This window comes from Lotus japonicus, chromosome 6 (genome assembly GCF_012489685.1).
Source record: "Lotus japonicus ecotype B-129 chromosome 6, LjGifu_v1.2".
Taxonomy (NCBI): domain Eukaryota; kingdom Viridiplantae; phylum Streptophyta; class Magnoliopsida; order Fabales; family Fabaceae; genus Lotus; species Lotus japonicus.
Genome location: NC_080046.1, coordinates 14,664,329 through 14,681,841, shown reverse-complemented (window position 1 = coordinate 14,681,841; position 17,513 = coordinate 14,664,329).

The following is a 17,513-nucleotide window of genomic DNA, read 5'->3' as shown; positions in this document are numbered from 1 at the left end:
TTAGCAGGTAGCAAAGTGCAGTTGTAACACTCATTGATTTTAGTGAATTGCCTTCATCAGAAGAAGGAAGAAATCACCTTCACGGGTGGACTGGATTAGCTTGAGCTTTTATCTCAAGTGAACCAGGATAAAATACTTGCGTGCTTCACTTCTTATCCCTCAGCACCTAGTTCTTATCTTTGAGTTTGGAAAAAGTTCAAAAGTATATCCTTTATTCAAAAACTCTATTCAAACCCCCCTTTCTAGTGTTTTTCGCACCTTCATCGGGGACCTACCCTGCCCTAAATATAGACTCGACTAGTTAGAGCTATAACAATAACACATAACCTTGAAAGACTCTATACACCCATACCCTACACTCCTACCATCGACCCTCATCTGATTATGCATTCCGTCCAGGTCCTCGCTGAATGGTTTAGTAGTAGTCGTTACGCTCCTGGTCCTCCCCGAGAGATGAATCATCTCGAACTGGCTGTCGGACGCCTAGCAGCAGGCCGACCGCCCAAACACAAACATACAACCAAAGCCAAAGCGCTAAGGTCAACTCACGGAATAGAGTAAATATACAAACAACATGTGATGGGGGTATAGATATATATATATATATATATATATATATTCCTAGCATGTTATCGGCTCTAACAATAATTCAATAATGCAAACAGCACGCGATTCCAATTAGGGTGCATGTATGCGTGAAATGCAATTCAAAATGATCCGGATAGTTTGTTTGGGATGGGCACCATCAAGTCAGTCACCACTGGCCTAGTGTGTAACCATTTCCGCTCGGGTGTCACTTACAAACCCATGCATAGTCGGATCAATTCTAACCCCTCTAGGTTGAACCATTTTTTCCCGCTATGCCGAAGATACACTCTTGGTGTTCTTCGATGAAGGCCAATCGTTCGACTATCTCAACCTTCGTGAAGCCGACCGAAGCCGTCTCAACTTCACCGAAGCTCGATCCTCCGATCGTCTCAAGCCCCAAATGTATGCATGACGCAATATGGTTAGCCAAACATGGTATCGTCATCACCATGTAGTGTTTAGCTACGACTCTTAATTCAATAATACCCGAAGGTCAAAGTCGACTCTACGACTAGGCTGTAAGTAGCCGGAGTACGCATCGTACTCAGTGACATATCTCTGGTCACTATGGTTCATCCTCGTGGCGACCATCAAATTCCGGCAGCTCCAAGACTTGTCGACATTTCCCCGTCTTTCGCAATCATTTCCCAACTTAAGTTCCCTATGGTTTTATTCATTAATAAAAATATTTCAAGTTGGATTAGTCAAGTTATGAGTTTAATTCTTGAAAACTAAGTTCCCTAAGGTCTTTAGTTCCAAATTCTAATCATTTCAAGTTTGCCAAAATCCCCCCAAATGTAACCCCCCCGGGGAAAGTCTAAGTGTTCCAATAGGCTTAATCTCAAACCTCGGGTTTGGACTCGCCTAGGGTTGTTCATTCAACCCGAAATAATACAAGTAGGACGTTCCATGATTCCACACTCCGAGTCGCGACAAAGCACACAGTTCAATAACAATATCAATATAACAATAATTCAGTGCGGAAACCATAAGACGGAAACCAGTAAACGGCCGAAGCCTCTTAGAAAACGGAGACACACGTCTCATATAAGTTTACTCAGCCGAAGCCTCCAGAAAACATTTTCCAATTCAATGCGATAGACAATATTCAAGTCGAAGTTATCGACGCCTACAATAAAAATAGCTAGTAAGTAAGTCGCCCTAACCTCGAGTTGTTCCAGCCTCGCGGTGTAGGTTTTCCTCACAATCTAGCTCGGTACCACCCCAAGTTCCCTCAACTGAACCTTGAAGTAAACAAAGCAAAAATCAATCCAAACTCGAATAATTCGATCATAACAAAGTTAACTAACGGTAGACAAAGCGTTTGAAACTTCGGAGTACAACAATCGAGCACGAGAGGACGAATTATCGCGAAAACGAAAATCCCCCCCCCCTAATCATGCTCTCGGCCACTCCTTGGAAAAAGGGGTTTCGGCGCTTTTTCTTCGATCTAATTTAATTCCTAGGTATTTTTAGGGTAAAACTAGGGCAAAGAAATTGTCGGAAAAAATTTAGAACAAACGGTTCGAATTACGACTAGTTAGGGACACTTTGGTCCAAAATTAAGGTTCAAAAACTCAAAGTCGAAACTTTGAAAAACAAATTTGATGGGGTCGTTCACAACGAAATTTATAGCAACTAATCCTAAGGGCACTAAGTCGGATTGTGGCTTTTCGAAGATAAAGTTTCAATATGTGCGTAAAATGGGTTTTATACAGTTTTTCAGATCTTTGGCGACTCGATCGAAATCGGCGCGCATCGGCGAGTGATTTAGCTTGTTGGGCAATTATAGAAGGTAGTTCAAAATAAAAATCGGGAAAATCGAACAATTTTACGAAAAGCTCGAAACTAGAAGCTTAGAAAGAGATAAAGAAACGCGATATAAAAGATGATCAGAGGTAAGAATATGAAAGAGTACCTCGATGTCGTGAAGTAGCAATGAACAGCACGAAGATCGGTCAAGAAACGGCGAAGTTCTCCCTCTCCTTCTTCTCCTCCTTGCTCGCGGCCTCAATGGGGAATGGTGGGTTTTTTTTGTGTTTTTTTCTTCTATTTATAGGAGAGTGAAATCGCGGGAAAATGAATATTTCGCGATTCCGATTTTTGCAGTACGTTCATCTGTGAATTCTAAGCGAGATTCTGGCGACAGAATTCCAGAACTCAAAACAAGTCTCTGGAATTTGAAGAAAATGATCCAAAAGCGATGTGAGCTAAAATGCCCCGAAAAACTACTTTTTGCAGTGAAAGTCAAATGACAAAACTTCGTTCTGAAGAAAGATTGGAAACGTCGAAAGAAAACTGGCAGCGCGGATGGAAACTTCGTTAGAAGATCCAAATAGAAAAAGTCTCCATTCAGCGTTTGAATTTGGAGTTTTTAGAGAATAGAATTTAGCGTCGTCGGACTTCCGAGAAGTGAAACCTATCGTGCGTACAGTCCAGAGTTCCGAAATGAAACGCTGGTTGAGGGAAAAATAAAGAGAACTTCTTATTTTTCCAAGGATTTATAATTTCGCTTAAACAGTGCTTTAAGATCGGAATTAACCTATTCTGAACACTCTCGCCATAAGGCGGGTGTGCAGACGACTCGCACTAACTCCTAAAACGACTATGGTACTATCCTCAAGCAATTCCTGAACTTTCTTCTTCATTAAACTTTCCCAAACAGCAAACTCCTGTCACGTTTACACCGATCCTACGCGTGAGTCGGAAAAATAATTATTTAATCCAGTTCCGAAATCTGGGTCTTACATATATAAGGGTATTTTTGTTGGTTGGTTAGTTCATTTTTTATTTATTTTCTGAGTTTTAATTAGTTTTTGGAGTGTTTTTATTTAATTTTAATTTTTAGGATTTTATTAGTTTTTATTTGGTTTGCTAGATGTTAGTAGTTTTTTCTATAACTTTAATAGATAATTTTTTAATTCTAAATTTAGTTAGAATTTTAGGTTGTTTTTATGTGAATTTTTATTTTAATTTCAGAAAAGAAAAAAAATTAAAAGGGAGAAAAAATAATCTTTCAGGAAATGGTGCGATCGTGCTTTACACTAGAAAACGGCACGATCGTGCTAGTCACGTTTTATAAAGAGAGAAAGCTTTTTTTTTATCAATCTAAAGCGTTTGGATTTTTGAAGCCTTTTTTCTCTGGAGATTGAAGAAGAGGAAGCCCTAGCATGAATTGGAACTTGAAGAACATTTTTTTATTTCAATTTAATCATTGGAATAACATCTCTCTTTTTCACCTAAACCTTTGTTTCCTCATCTTTTTAGTGATTAAATAGGTGAAATTAATTTAGGTAAACTTGTCATGGATTTATCAATCACTTCTTGTGAAAAGAACACAGTTGTTTAAGTGTTCAATCTACATTTATTTTTTGCTTAAATACTCTGGCGGTCCCTAAAATTGTATGGAGTGTGAAAATAAGTCCCTGAATTTTTTTTTCCGATTTGGGATCCATGGAAAAAAAAATTAATCTAAATAAGTCCCTACCCGTCTTATGTGCTTATGTGGCTCATTTTACACAATCATCATTTCCACGTAAATTTCTTTCTTACTTTTAATGCATAGGTGCCTCTTTCTTATTCAAATTAATCTAACTTAACACTAACCTAACCAACATTAATTTACAATCCCTCATCTTCTTCATTCCTCATCTTCTTGCAGGAAAAAACCATTAAAATTTTCTGGAATCTAAACACTCAAGCCACCACCAGCACCCTCAAGCCAAAACCCACAACCACCATCATCAGCACCAACACCAGCCATGGCCAAGCCGTGCTCTCTGCCACTCCCTCCATGCAAACCACCTCCAACTCTTCTATTTTCTCTTCCAAAACCCAGCCACAACCAAAACCCAACCACCAGACCCGATCGATCTCCCTTTTGTCACCATCCTCGTTCCTCGTTCCTAGTCTCTCTTTCTCGGTCTTTTTCCTTCTCAGAGTGAGATTCATAAGCAGCTTAAAGAGAAACTTCAGATCTGGGATCTATTAATCCTTAATCCCCAAAACCTCAAACCTCAGCTCTTTCTCGTCCTGGCTTCGGAGTTGGAATTGGGTGCAGTGCGGGACTAGGCTTTGGTTTGGTCGGTGGCAGTGGTTTCGGGTTCGGAGGGTAGCCCTTCAACCACCTGAACTTCGTTTTTGGTGTTGGAATGGGTTGTGAGTTGGGTGTTGGATTTGGCTACGGTTAAGGAATTGGGTACGACTTCAATTTCCGAATCCGTAAGTTTAGAAAATCCAAGAACAAGTATAAGGATTATGATAAAACCATTGTTATTCAGATATGATGAATGAATGTTCGATTTTTTTTGTTGTAATTCATGTTTTGGTTATGTTTCATTCTGATTTTGTTGTTGAGTTGTAGATTAGGGATTAATAGATTTGGGGAATAATTTTAAGATTAATTTGTTAATTATAATTGATTAATACATGTGTAATAAAAGAAAAATAAAAAAGCCACGTGAAATCGATGATTGTGCAAAATTCCAGCCAAATAAGCACATAACATGGGTAGGGACTTATTTAGAATAAAACTTTTTTTAGGGATCCCAAATCGGAAAAAAAAATTCAGGGACTTATTTTCATACGCCATACAATTTTAGGGACCTCCAGCATATTTAAACCTTTATTTTTTCATTAAGAAAATTGAACTTTTTCATTCCATAGATTTGTGAACCCTATTCTTATATCTAGTAAAAGGTGCTTTGGATGCGCGTGGTTCCAAATTAATGTCGGATAAAACAGAATTTCCAATCCTAGCAAGAAAATGAGGAAAACATATACTCAATTTCATAGGAAGTCCTTCATTAAGGTTTGTTTCTAATATTTTTACTCTTCTACACTATTTTTAATGTTGAGATTGTTGCATCACCATACCAACCTTCTTCTTTTGGTTCACTAATTGGTCAAGATTTGAACCTCTTGGAACCTAGGTTGATTATGTTCATGCTCCTAATTCTGATTTGCATGTCATAGATATTAGGGATCTTGGAAATTGATTTTTGGATAATCTTGTGTCTCCTCTTCTTGATATAATGTTACAACAACTCCTCCTTCTTCCTGATCCTTTGGATACTGACGAGAGGATGAGTGGCTTTGGAGGGGAAACACGACTGATGTGTATGCTTTTCATTCTCCTTATGGTTGGATTCTCCCTGAGAGGGGTAGATTCACCACCAACCATACCTTTATGCCTTTGTGACATCTTAAAATCCTAGAGAAAATGAAGCTTCCTCTCTGGTATCTTCTCAATGATTTCCTCTATACAAATGATATAAGGCATAATATGGATATAACACCCTTAGATAGTTTCCATCCTTTCTCGAACCAAGCTGAATCATTTACGTACTATTTGCGTGACTATATCCACGCGCGGAAAACTTGTACGAGGTCAAGGTGCCTTTAGATGTTGTGTTCTTCGACTCCAACCCGCGAGCTTGAGCTAGTTTTCTCATTCATCATAGGAACCATCATATGTTTGGAATCATTCTATGGTGGTTTTTGCGTTGGTGTAACAATGTTGCTTTTGGTGACAAGATGTAGTTGGTGGAGTATGTGTTGCAACAGGTAGCGCTTATGGTGGAGGTTTGTGATGATTTTTTGACCTTGTCTTCTGTCACACCATCATTTTGTTCCAAAAACCTTTTTTTGGGGTTTGTCCGATTTCTACTCAGGTAGCGCTTATGGAAGCTTTATTTTCCACATGCAGTAGATTGACTATGTTGGCCTAATCTGTAACGCTTCTATAAACTGGTAAGGTGGTTTCTCAGGTTTCTCTGCAGGATCATGCGCTCTTTCGGCGGAGATTTTGGCCATCAAACACGACCTTTTCTTAGTATGGGAGTTGGGTTTTCGACATGTTATTTGCGAGAGTGACTCGCTAGATGAAATTAGGACATTGGATGCTCCTCCGTTGACGTCTCATTTGATAGTTTTATTGATTGAGATTGTTGATATTTCTACTCGTCTGTGGCGTGTTTTTTTCCACCATATTCTACAAGAGTCTAACATATGTGCTGAAAAACTTGTTTTGTTGGGCTTGTGCTTGCAGTTTGCCCACCAGATCTAGTCCCTACCTGTTGTAGAGCTTAGCCCTCTTCATACTTCTAATCAGTGTTGTTGTGTTGGAGTAGTGTAATTTTTTTTTCACTTTCCATGTGTCATTAAAAAAAATATAGTGATTTTAGGATATAAGTTTCAAATAAAAGATTTTTAACATATTTAAATACCTTAATATAAAGTATGATTTTTAATAGGTCTTCCTGTCTTAGTATATAAAACAATTAGTTGATTTTCATCACCAAATGTCCGATTAAAATGTTACTAGTCTGTTTATAGTTAAAAAAAAGTCTATTTATTGTTATTTATTTTAGTATAATTTAACTTATTAGTGAATAAGTCTTCTAGCATCTTTACAAATATATTTTTTATTATATGTTAAAGTCTTATTATGAAACAGGCAATTAAATAAGCTACCATTTTATGATATGTTTTACAAACAAGGTTCAGTATAGTTGTTCTTGTCAATGTTTAGAAAATCAGACCGGCCATCAAACCGGTCGAGGCACAGGTTCATGGTTCGAAGGTCGAACCGGGATCCGACCGTTATAATATAAATAATACATTACATATATCAATTACCCTGACCGAACCAGTCAACAGTCTGATTCCCGGTTGAACTGATCCGACCGGCCGGTCCGGTTTTCTTAACACTGGTTCTAGTATAGAACTAAAGCTCAAAGCTTCAGAGAGAGAGAGAAACGAGAGAGAGAATGCCAGATTGGTAAAAAAAAATGTGATCCCCCTGCCGCGTGGGCAAGTGTCTTTTATTTAAACTTGAGTTTTAACCTGTTTGGGTAACGGGTCGCCCGACCCACTTGTTTAGTATACCTTGCTTAGCATGTTACACTTACGTAATTGTTACGCCCTACTTATGCGCACGCCGATATCAGTACACAAGCCACAAGACACCAAGTCTTAAAAGCTTTAAGCCCACAAGTGATAGACTCACCCGACACTTTATTAAAATAATAACGGGTGCGCAGGCTCCAAAAATCAAATACAAAAGAAACACACTAAATAGTAATAAAAAGGTTGAATGGGTTGTCTCTTTCGTTTTGACTTCTGTGACTGCTTTCTAAATCCTTGGGTAGCGTGTGCGGATCAAATTAGATCATCTCTTTCCATCAATCCCAGCGTTAACTCATCATCATGATTGATTTCTCATTCCCGAAAAGAAAAACATGCTTAGAATAACCTGCTCTTGTAATATCCAAAAGTAATGATGCATAACGTTTTTTGAAACTTGAACTAATAAATACAAAAGAATCCCGACTATTGAATGAAAAGCAACGGAATTAAAACCAATGGAATTAAAACCCAATCAATGCACCAAACATAGTTAAGAATTCAAAACCCAATCAACGCACATTTTCCCCCAAACGTTTCGTTTCAACTCACCGTTTGAAATGAAACGTTTCTGTGAAATGAAGAGTTTCCCTCCAGAAACATTGTATGGCTGAGAATGCACGCGTGTACACACGCGTCTTAAACCCTTTTCGTTTTCAAACATCACACCTTTTCACTCTCTTCCTATATATATGCGCTCCCATTGTCAGTTTCTCTTTACCATTTTCCTTTCACACATTCTTCTGAAGTTTGAGCGCATTTTGGATCATCTTCCCTAGTTTTTCAGAGCTTGCATTCTTTCCTATCCTGTAAGTGTTCTTTCCTATTTTATATTTCTTCTGTACACTATGCTTCATCTTCTTAGCAACATGTGGATAGGATCTGGCATAGATGGACACTTCATAGATCTTGACGATATAAACCCAGAATTTTGAACATGCAAAAAATAGAGTAAGTCTTCTACACACACCCTTTGGATTTGTACTCACCGCTATGTATGTTAAGACAATGTATTACAATAAACTAAGAAAGATCTCAAATCTTCTTATAACGTTTTTTTAACCTATAAGCCAGTTAGGAAATCACTGCCTTTACTTGTAACAACTTCCGCTACGATGGAAATGATGTCTATTTAAACATCATTCCATGCGCCAAGGATGAACCATGTTTTTTTGGTAGGGCTGATGAAAAAGGGAAAAACTTTGCCTATTTTTTCGAAACCTTGTTTGCTGATCTAGAGTACAAACTTCCCTTTTCTGATTTTACCTACTCTTTTCTTCGTCTTTTAAATGTCGCCCCAACCTAACTTCAAGCTAACAGTTAGGCATACTTTAAAGCGTTCGAACTTATATGTGTAAGCCTAGGGATAGTTCCCACGTGTAACAAATTTTTCTACTTTTTCGAGACTAGCACTGGGAAATGGGTAAAGGGCGATTACATTTCCCTGGCCACGACTCATGGGCGTGGCTTATTTACCCTCTACTGAACAAACTATAAACACTGGAAAGGAAAAATTTTCAAATTCAAGGAGACTGAAAAATGCAAGGATGTTTTCTACTTCGAAGATGGAAGCCCGAAGTTCCTCTTTTACTAGACTAACAAGCCTGAGTGCATCTTTAAAATACCTGATGATGCCTTAACTGACTTAAAGGCTGTAGAGTGAAAATTTATGTCTACTATTCCTGACTTGGATCGTGCTAAGTTTTTTATAGCCTATGCAGAGAGAAAATTGGGTGCTTATATAGGTAAAAGCTATACTTTCATATTGTTGGGCTTATCATTATTATTTTCTAACTTGTTTGTTTTAATGTAGCTCAAATGTCTCGCCTTTTGGATGATGATATGGCATGCTTCCGCCAAGAGCAAAAGGCTATGATGAAGAAGATGACTCCAGCAAAAACTTTGCAAGAGCCTGAGGCGGATCATTCTGGCACTGAGACTGATCCACCCGCAAAGAGGAATAGAAAGAACAAAGTTGTTGAAACCCCCAAAGGTTCAACCCAATATTCTATGGAAAAATTCATGGTGAAGACTTCCTCTGACATGGGAAACAAGCAAGTTTCCTCAAGCGCTCCCCCAACCACTTGGAAGAATACTCTGAAGGAATTCCAGGAGCTGACTTCCGAAGAACTAACTTCTCTTTGGGACTCTAGGATCAACTTCAACGCCCTAGTGGAAACCAACCTTGTCTTTGGGGCGTATCGAGAAAATATCAAGAAGATAGGTCTGCCAGAAGCATGTCAAGCCCTACTGACCAAAGGTCTAGAAATTTCGGCAATCTCCAAGATGATTGAACTGGAGATGAATGGTTTTGATGGCATTTCCGCCTCAAAACTTCTTGAAGATAAAGAAAAGGAGAATGCTAAATTGAAGGCCACCATGAAGCTGGTGAAGAAGTCCAACAAGGAGAACGAAAAGAAGGTCGCTGATCTAGCCTCTGAAGTTGAAAATTTGAAGAAGAAAACTGAAGAAGGTGAACAAAGTTTGAAGGAAAAAGCTGAGCAACTGCTCAAGTTGAAGGAAGAGGCTGGTAACTTAGCCTCTGAGATTACAAATTTGCAAACAAGAAACTCTTCACTCGCCTCTGAGAATTCTAAGTTGAAAATGTCTATCCTTGCCCAGCTGGAAGCTGGCTTTGAAAAAGCCAAAGAACAAATCGCCTTCCTTAACCCAAGCTTGAAGATAAAATTGGAAGGAAGTGGACCCTACATGAGGTTCATTGATGGACAACTTGTAGACCCTGACCAAGACAATGAAGAAGAAGAAGAAGAAGAAGAAGAAGAAGAAGAAGAAGAAGAAGAAGGTGAAAAGGGAAAACCACTAGGCTAGCTATTGCGAATGTTTCCTAGATAATTTCCTAAGTTTTCATTTTTTCCCACCCTTTTTATGTATTTCTTCCGCCCTACATGTCATTTCTCAACATTTCCGAACTTAATATGAAGTTATGTGTATGTCCTTATATTGTCTCTATTTTCCATGCCTTAACATCGGAATTGTCTAAGTCTCTATTTTTTATGTCTTAACATTGAAATCACATAAGGTTGTAGTCTACGATTAAACTGAATATAACTACTTAAAGTTATAAAACCTAATCGGTATTAAGGAATTAGGAATTTCAAAGAAAATGAATAATATTAACATACTTACTTCAACCTTTGCGCTTGTAAATTAATCCACACATAGCATACTAATTCCTTTGCAAAGAACTTTTCATTTTCTATCAACTATTCTTTGAATTCATAAGGCTTTAAAATTTGAACTCAATCAAAATTGAACCAGAAGTTAATTTCTTGGTATAAAAGACTTCGCTCGCTGGGTGGTTTGTTCTTGATTTGGATAAGCTTAATCCAATCAAGTTTGAGCTTATGAATTCGTGGTCAAATGCTCTAGCTTTAAGAGACTTACTTTTATCTTAATCGTCTATCATCGCCCAATTGATAGACCTAAGTTGGAAAATTAAGTAAAAACATGCTTGCTTAAGCAATATTTTTAAAGTTTATCACTCGTTAAAACTCTTCCGCCTGGGTTAGAGAAAGGAGTGAATACATGTTTATTCATTAAGTAGTGCACAATGCATCGTTAAAAACTCCCCCACCCGGGTGGAGAAAATAGTGCATTATGCTAAGTCTTACAACAGAAAACATAGTCTTTAAACGTGAAATAAAACACACATAGTCTTCAACAATATTGCAAACAAACTGATAAAACACTGAGAGCTTATCCAGCAGATCAAATGTAAAAGTAATGCAGGTATTGGGCGTTCTAAGCTCTTAGAATTCTTCAACCTGACAGTTCTTCCAGATGATACACCCCTTATCCCAAATCACGAAGAATCCTGAACGGGCCTTCCTAGTTTGGTGAAAGTTTAGAATCATCAGGTCCCTTGAATTGTATGGCCTTTCTGATCTTTTCTTCACCACATCTTACCTCAAACGAACTTCTGCTTGCACCTCTCGAGATAAATTCAAGTCCACCTTTCTGTTCTCATCATTTTGACTTTCATCCTACATGGCTACCCTGAATGTCATGTCTTGTATTTACACTAGAATCATTGCATCAACACCATAAGTAAGCTTAAATGGGGTTTCACATGTAGTTGATTGAGGAGTTGTATTATAAGCCCACAATATAGTTACTAATTCATCAGCCCAAAGTCCTTTGGCCTCGCCTAAACGCCTTCGAATGGCATTCAAAATGACCTTGCTAGCAACTTCCACCTGACCATATGACTGAGGATGCTCAACAGAGCCGAATCTCATTTCTATTCCTATATTTGCACAAAAATCTTTCACTGCCCTGCTTGTAAATTGGTTGCCATTATCCGAGACAATGGTAGCTGGAACACGAAACCTGCATATCAATTTCCTCCAATAAAACTTCTTGACCTTCTCAGTTTTTATCCTTTCCATGGACTCTGCCTCAATCCACTTCGTGAAATAATCCATCGCCATCAATACAAATCTTATCTGCGAGCCCGCTGGTGTGAATGGTCCCACAATATCCATGCCCCACATTGCGAAAGGCAATGATGAACTCATCGAGCTTAGCACTTCCGGAGGCGCCCTATGCAGATCATAATAAATTTAGCACTTCTCTGCATACTCCATACAATCCTTCCTTAGCGTTGGCCAATAAAACCCTACTCTCATATCTTTTGCCGCCAAAGAAACTACTTCATGCACTTCAAACATAATTTTTCGTGCTTCCTCCATATATACACACTTGAGCAGTGGAGTCCCTTCACCCCTTATGTACCAATTGATTTCCCATTATTGTAGAGTGCCTTGCCTCACGCAATTGATCCTTGGTAAATGTTGCTAAATCTGCCCCATCTACTTCCAAACAAATCCCCACACGGTCAATCCAATTTTGACATGCTCCGCCCAAAACCATAACAACGTCATTTCCAATGCTTGGGCTTTTCAATGTTTCCTAAATCGCTGATTTGTTGTTTCCTGGCTTCTTGGTGCTTGCAGATTTTGAGAGTATATCCACCCTGGTATGTTCTTCTCTTGGCACATAATCAACTCACACCTTAATCAATTGCTTTATCAAATCCTTCGCCTTTTTCTAAATATTTGGAAAGTTGGGCGTCCTTTGCCTGATATTCCCCTCGAATCTGATTGGAAACCAATTGAGAATCAATTTTGATCAGAAGATATTGAACACCCATCTCAATAGCCAATCGCAAACTTGCAATTATAGCCTCATATTCTGCTTGATTATTGCCTGCTTTAAAATCAAACTTCAAAGATTGCTCAATAAGTACTTCGCTCGGTCCTTTTAGAATTACTCCAGCGTTGCTGCCTTTCACATTTGATGATCCATCCACAGCTAAAACCCAATTCAATCTTTGACTGCCCCCTCCTCAGGCGACATTTCATTCACAAAATCAATTAAAACTTGTGTCTTAACTTGCCCCTTCTTTTCAAACATGATTCCAAACTCATATATCTCCACGGCCCAAGAGACCATGCACCCTGCTAAATCAGGTTTTTGCAAAACTGGTGTGAGACCCAAGTTTTTAGGTTTGGAATAAATCGAATAAAATTCCTTTTCACGATTAATTTGATGTAACGTGAAGGAAAACCTGAACAAGTGTTTATTGAATGGAATAAATTTCTGAAGGAGAAAGTTCAGGAAAAGGCTTAGGATGGTATCAAAGTCGATAAAAGTTATAGCACGACTAATATTGACATTAAACCTAGGACAAGAACCTTAGGAAAGAAAACTAAGTTCCACCCTTGGAACACTATAGGAATAAATTCCAAAAATCTTCTAGGGGAATATAAGACTTTCTCTTATTCCTTTCCAAAACGAGCGTTTCGATACGAAACTCTGGAATGTACGAACGACAAATTCCAATACTCGGAAGTTCGCCGAAACCGAAACCCTGATAGTTCAGAAACCCTAAAATCAACGGACGATGAAGACTTTTTCTATTCGGAACTTCAAATAAAGATTTTATCCGCGTACGCCCACTCTAATCGACGTTCCAAATCTTTCTTCAGAAGGAAGTTTCTGCATCCGAGGTCAAAACCATAAAGTGCATAAAGTGCATTTTAAGCCGGTAAACATTAAAAATAAGCCTCGAAAACCAAAAATCATACTGATATTTCTTTGAAGAATTAGAAGATTCAGCGGGAAGAATATCGTGTCTAAAATACGTTGGAATCAGTAGGAAAAATCGGAATCGCGAAATTTTCATTTTTCCGCATTTTCCATTTCCTATATATAGTTTGAAAAAAAAAACAAAAAAAAAACACAAAACACACACACGGCCGAGGCTTCAAAAGGAGGAGGAGGAGAAAAGTGATTTTGCAAATTCTTGACCGATCGTCGTTCCGTTCGTTGCTACGCGTAGACATCGAGGTACTGATGCTATTCCTTACTTCTGATCGTCAATTTCGTCGCTTTTTGCTATGTCTTTCTGTGCTCCAAGTTTTGAGCTTTTTGTAAAACTGTCCAAATAACTTGATTTCAGTGTCTAAACTTATTGCCTACGTGCTCTAGAGCATGAATATCCGGTTGTTTTCTGTTGAATCTTGCCGAATTGCCGCTGAGTTTCAATTCTGCTCAAAAACCCATTTTTATGCTGAGGTTCCGCTTTTTGGATCAAAAACTCTCGACTGAGCTTAGCTTTAGTAGGATTAGTTGTTATAAATGTCGTTAGGATCGACCCCATCTAATTTGTTTTTCGACATTCTGATTTTGAGTTTCCGAGCTAAAAATATTGACCAAAATACCCCTGCGACAGTTTTCGACCCGATAATTTTTCTGAGAGTTTCCCTGGCCTAGATATCGCCTAAGAATACCTAGGAATTGATTTAGATCGAAGAAAAAGTTCGAAAACCCTATTTTCCATAGTGGCCGAAACCTATTTGCTTGGGTACCGTGTCCAAAAATAATTTTTGGGTCTCTATGACCTGAGCCATTGCGTAGCTCTTCCAATTGTTGAAATTTTGGCGCCGGTTTCGTGTCATTCCGAGTTCTGTAGCTCGAGTTATGCACGTTTTAGCGAAAAAAGTGTTTTTGTACAAAACTTGAATCGAGTCAAAACTCATCCATTCGGGGAAAGCCCTTTCATACGTGCCTAAATGTTGTACTCTGAAGCTCCTTGAGCTTTGTCTAACGTTAGTTAGTATTGTTTTGAGTGTATCGACTTATTTTGATTGATTTTGCTTTGTTTGCTCTAAGGTTCGTTTGTGGAAACCTTAGACTCGACTGAGCAAGCTTGGGAGTGTGACTTACACTGTGATTCTGGAAGAACTAGAGGTAAGGGCAACTTACACTGCTAGCTAATGCTTTAGGCGTCGGTAACTTCGACTTGTTTATTTATGTTTCTTTATCGCTTTGACTGGAGAAAATGTTTTGAGGCTTTGGCCGTGTGAAACTAATATGAGGCGTGTGTCTCCTTTTTCTGAGAGGCTTCGGCCGTTTACTGGTTTCTGTCTTACTGCTTCCTAGTGGATAGGACAGGGTTATGTTTTACCACAATTACTTGATTCACATGCCATACTTGCTAAGTGATTAAATGGTTAATCTTATAATGGAACATGCAATTATTATTGGAAAATGATGACCATATTGTGCAACTTATATCGGTTATTCGTGGACTAACCAAATGTGAGGAATAACAGTTAGTTATGCCCCGTTGGTGGCGAACTCCTAAAGGTTTATTTCGACAGGACGAACTGAGGTTCATGCTCTTGTCTTCTTTTGTGGTTTCAAGACCTTCTCATGGGATTTTGGGGATATCGGGATCTTTTGAACTTATAGTTTTGGAAAGAAAATATTTTCATGAGAAATTCCATAATGCTTTAAACAACATTCAAACTCTTTAAATTAAATGTTAAGGATCTCAGATGAACTTCTAGGATTTGGATATTAGTTTTGGAAAATGAGAAGTGTCGCCGAATCGAAGTTTTAGGGAAGCTCAAAAGTTTCTGAGTATGCTTATACTCTTTCGCTCGATGAGCAGTTTATTTATTTGACTATCTAAAGGATAGGACAGGGGACTATAAGTTTTCAAGTACATTGTTACTCTTTCGCTCGCTGAGCAGTTTTTGACCATTGAAATTTGATGAGTCAGATGACCCTTAAGTCATCAAAAGTGATTGCACTCCTTTCATAATTAATTGTCTTTTGTCGCCGAATCGACATTTACCTTAGGGTACAGTAGAGCCAATAAACTCTAACACTTTTGCTGATTAAGCAAGTTTTTGGTCAATGACGACCTTATATACCTTCGGGTACAGTATATGCCTTCGGGTACAGTATATGCCTTCGGGTACAGTATACAGTTTATACCTTCGGGTACAGTATATACCTTCGGGTACAGTATACCTTCGGGTACAGTTTATACCTTCGGGTACAGTTCATGCCTTCGGGTAACTCGGGCATTCGATGGGGGATATGATCGACCGTATGGTTAGGATCGACCTGTTGATTGTCAGGTATAGCGGAGGGAAAAGTCGACCCACAGGGTTAGGACTGATCTGGCTATGTCAAGGTTGTAAGTGACACTCGAGGGTTATAGTCGACACAATGCCAGTGTTAGGACCGACTCGATCGTGCCCAGCCTACTTCTTCCGGAACCTTTTGAATTGACGTTGCATTGACATAACATGCACTCTAACTATATTTGGTGAGATCTTGATGATTTGATGTTGATAAACATCGTTATGAGTTTTTGATGATTTGATATTGGTGAACATCGTTATGTTATTTGTTGAATTGTTGAGATATTGAATATTGTGTTGCTACTAGAGATTAGATAACATGCCATGTATATACCTTAGGGTAGACAATGCAGAACTTATATGTATATATATACAACATATATATATATACCCCTTATATTTTACCTATTGTCTTGTATTCTCTATACTATATTCCGTAAGTTGACCCTTGCGCGTCCTACCTGTGTTTGGGGGGCTATGTATGCCCTTTTTGTCAGATGTCGTTGACGGATCGTTCCGTGATGCTTCGTCGTTCGGGGATGACCCGGAGCGAAATGACTACTACTGAGCCTTCAACGTGGACCCGGACTTCATGCAGGATCGGATGAGGGTCGATGTTAGGGGTGTAGTATATCTGTTTTCGATGTCATAGCTCTGATTTTCATTTCTTATATTGGGGCAGGGTAGGTCCCCGACTATTAGCTTTTTCTGTGGTTCTCTTCCATGAGGATCGCAGGGAGTTTGTCGGACGTAGGAGGTCTTTTAGGAGCCGTTATGGGCTAACTTACTTTTTGGAGGACTGTATTCATAAAACTTATGACTCTATCTATGGGTCGCACTTGTTTGCCGTTGGGCAATACTTTTAGTTACTAGGTGTTACTTTCCGTCACTCGAGGACACTCGTGACGATGATTTTGGTTGCAGCGAGGGTTGTGCTTTTATTGTATGTTAGTCGCTGTTAATCGCGATTGGGTTGAGTCTTTAAATTCGACAAGTCTTTTTATCTAAAAAGAAAACGAAAAAAAAAATACATGCTTTTCCGCTTTATTTTATCTTTGGTTACTAAAGTGACGCCACCGAAATCGGGGTGTTACAACTGGTATCGGTTTAGACAATATAGGAGGCTTAGACAGATGCTCCTATAATCGTTGGAAATCTTCTTCACAGTCTTCAGTCTATTTGAAAGCTTTATTCTTTCTGAGGCATTGGAAAAATGGTGTCGCCTTGCTTCCAGAAAACGGTAAAAACCTCGACAACGCTGCAATTCTTCCCGTCAACTTTTGCACCTCTTTAACTGAAGTTGGGCTTTCCATTTCCAGAATTGCTTTAACTTGTTTGGGTTGACTTCAATTCCTCATCTTGTAATCATAAAGCCCAAGAACTTGCAACTTTGAATACCAAATGAACATTTTTCAGGATTCAAATGCTCTGTGTTTTCTGATTTCCTCGAAAGCTTCCTCCAGATCTTAACAATGAGCTATCATCTCCTTGGATTTCACCACCATATCATCCACATAAATCTCCATGATTAGCCCAACTTGGCTCTCAAAAACCTGT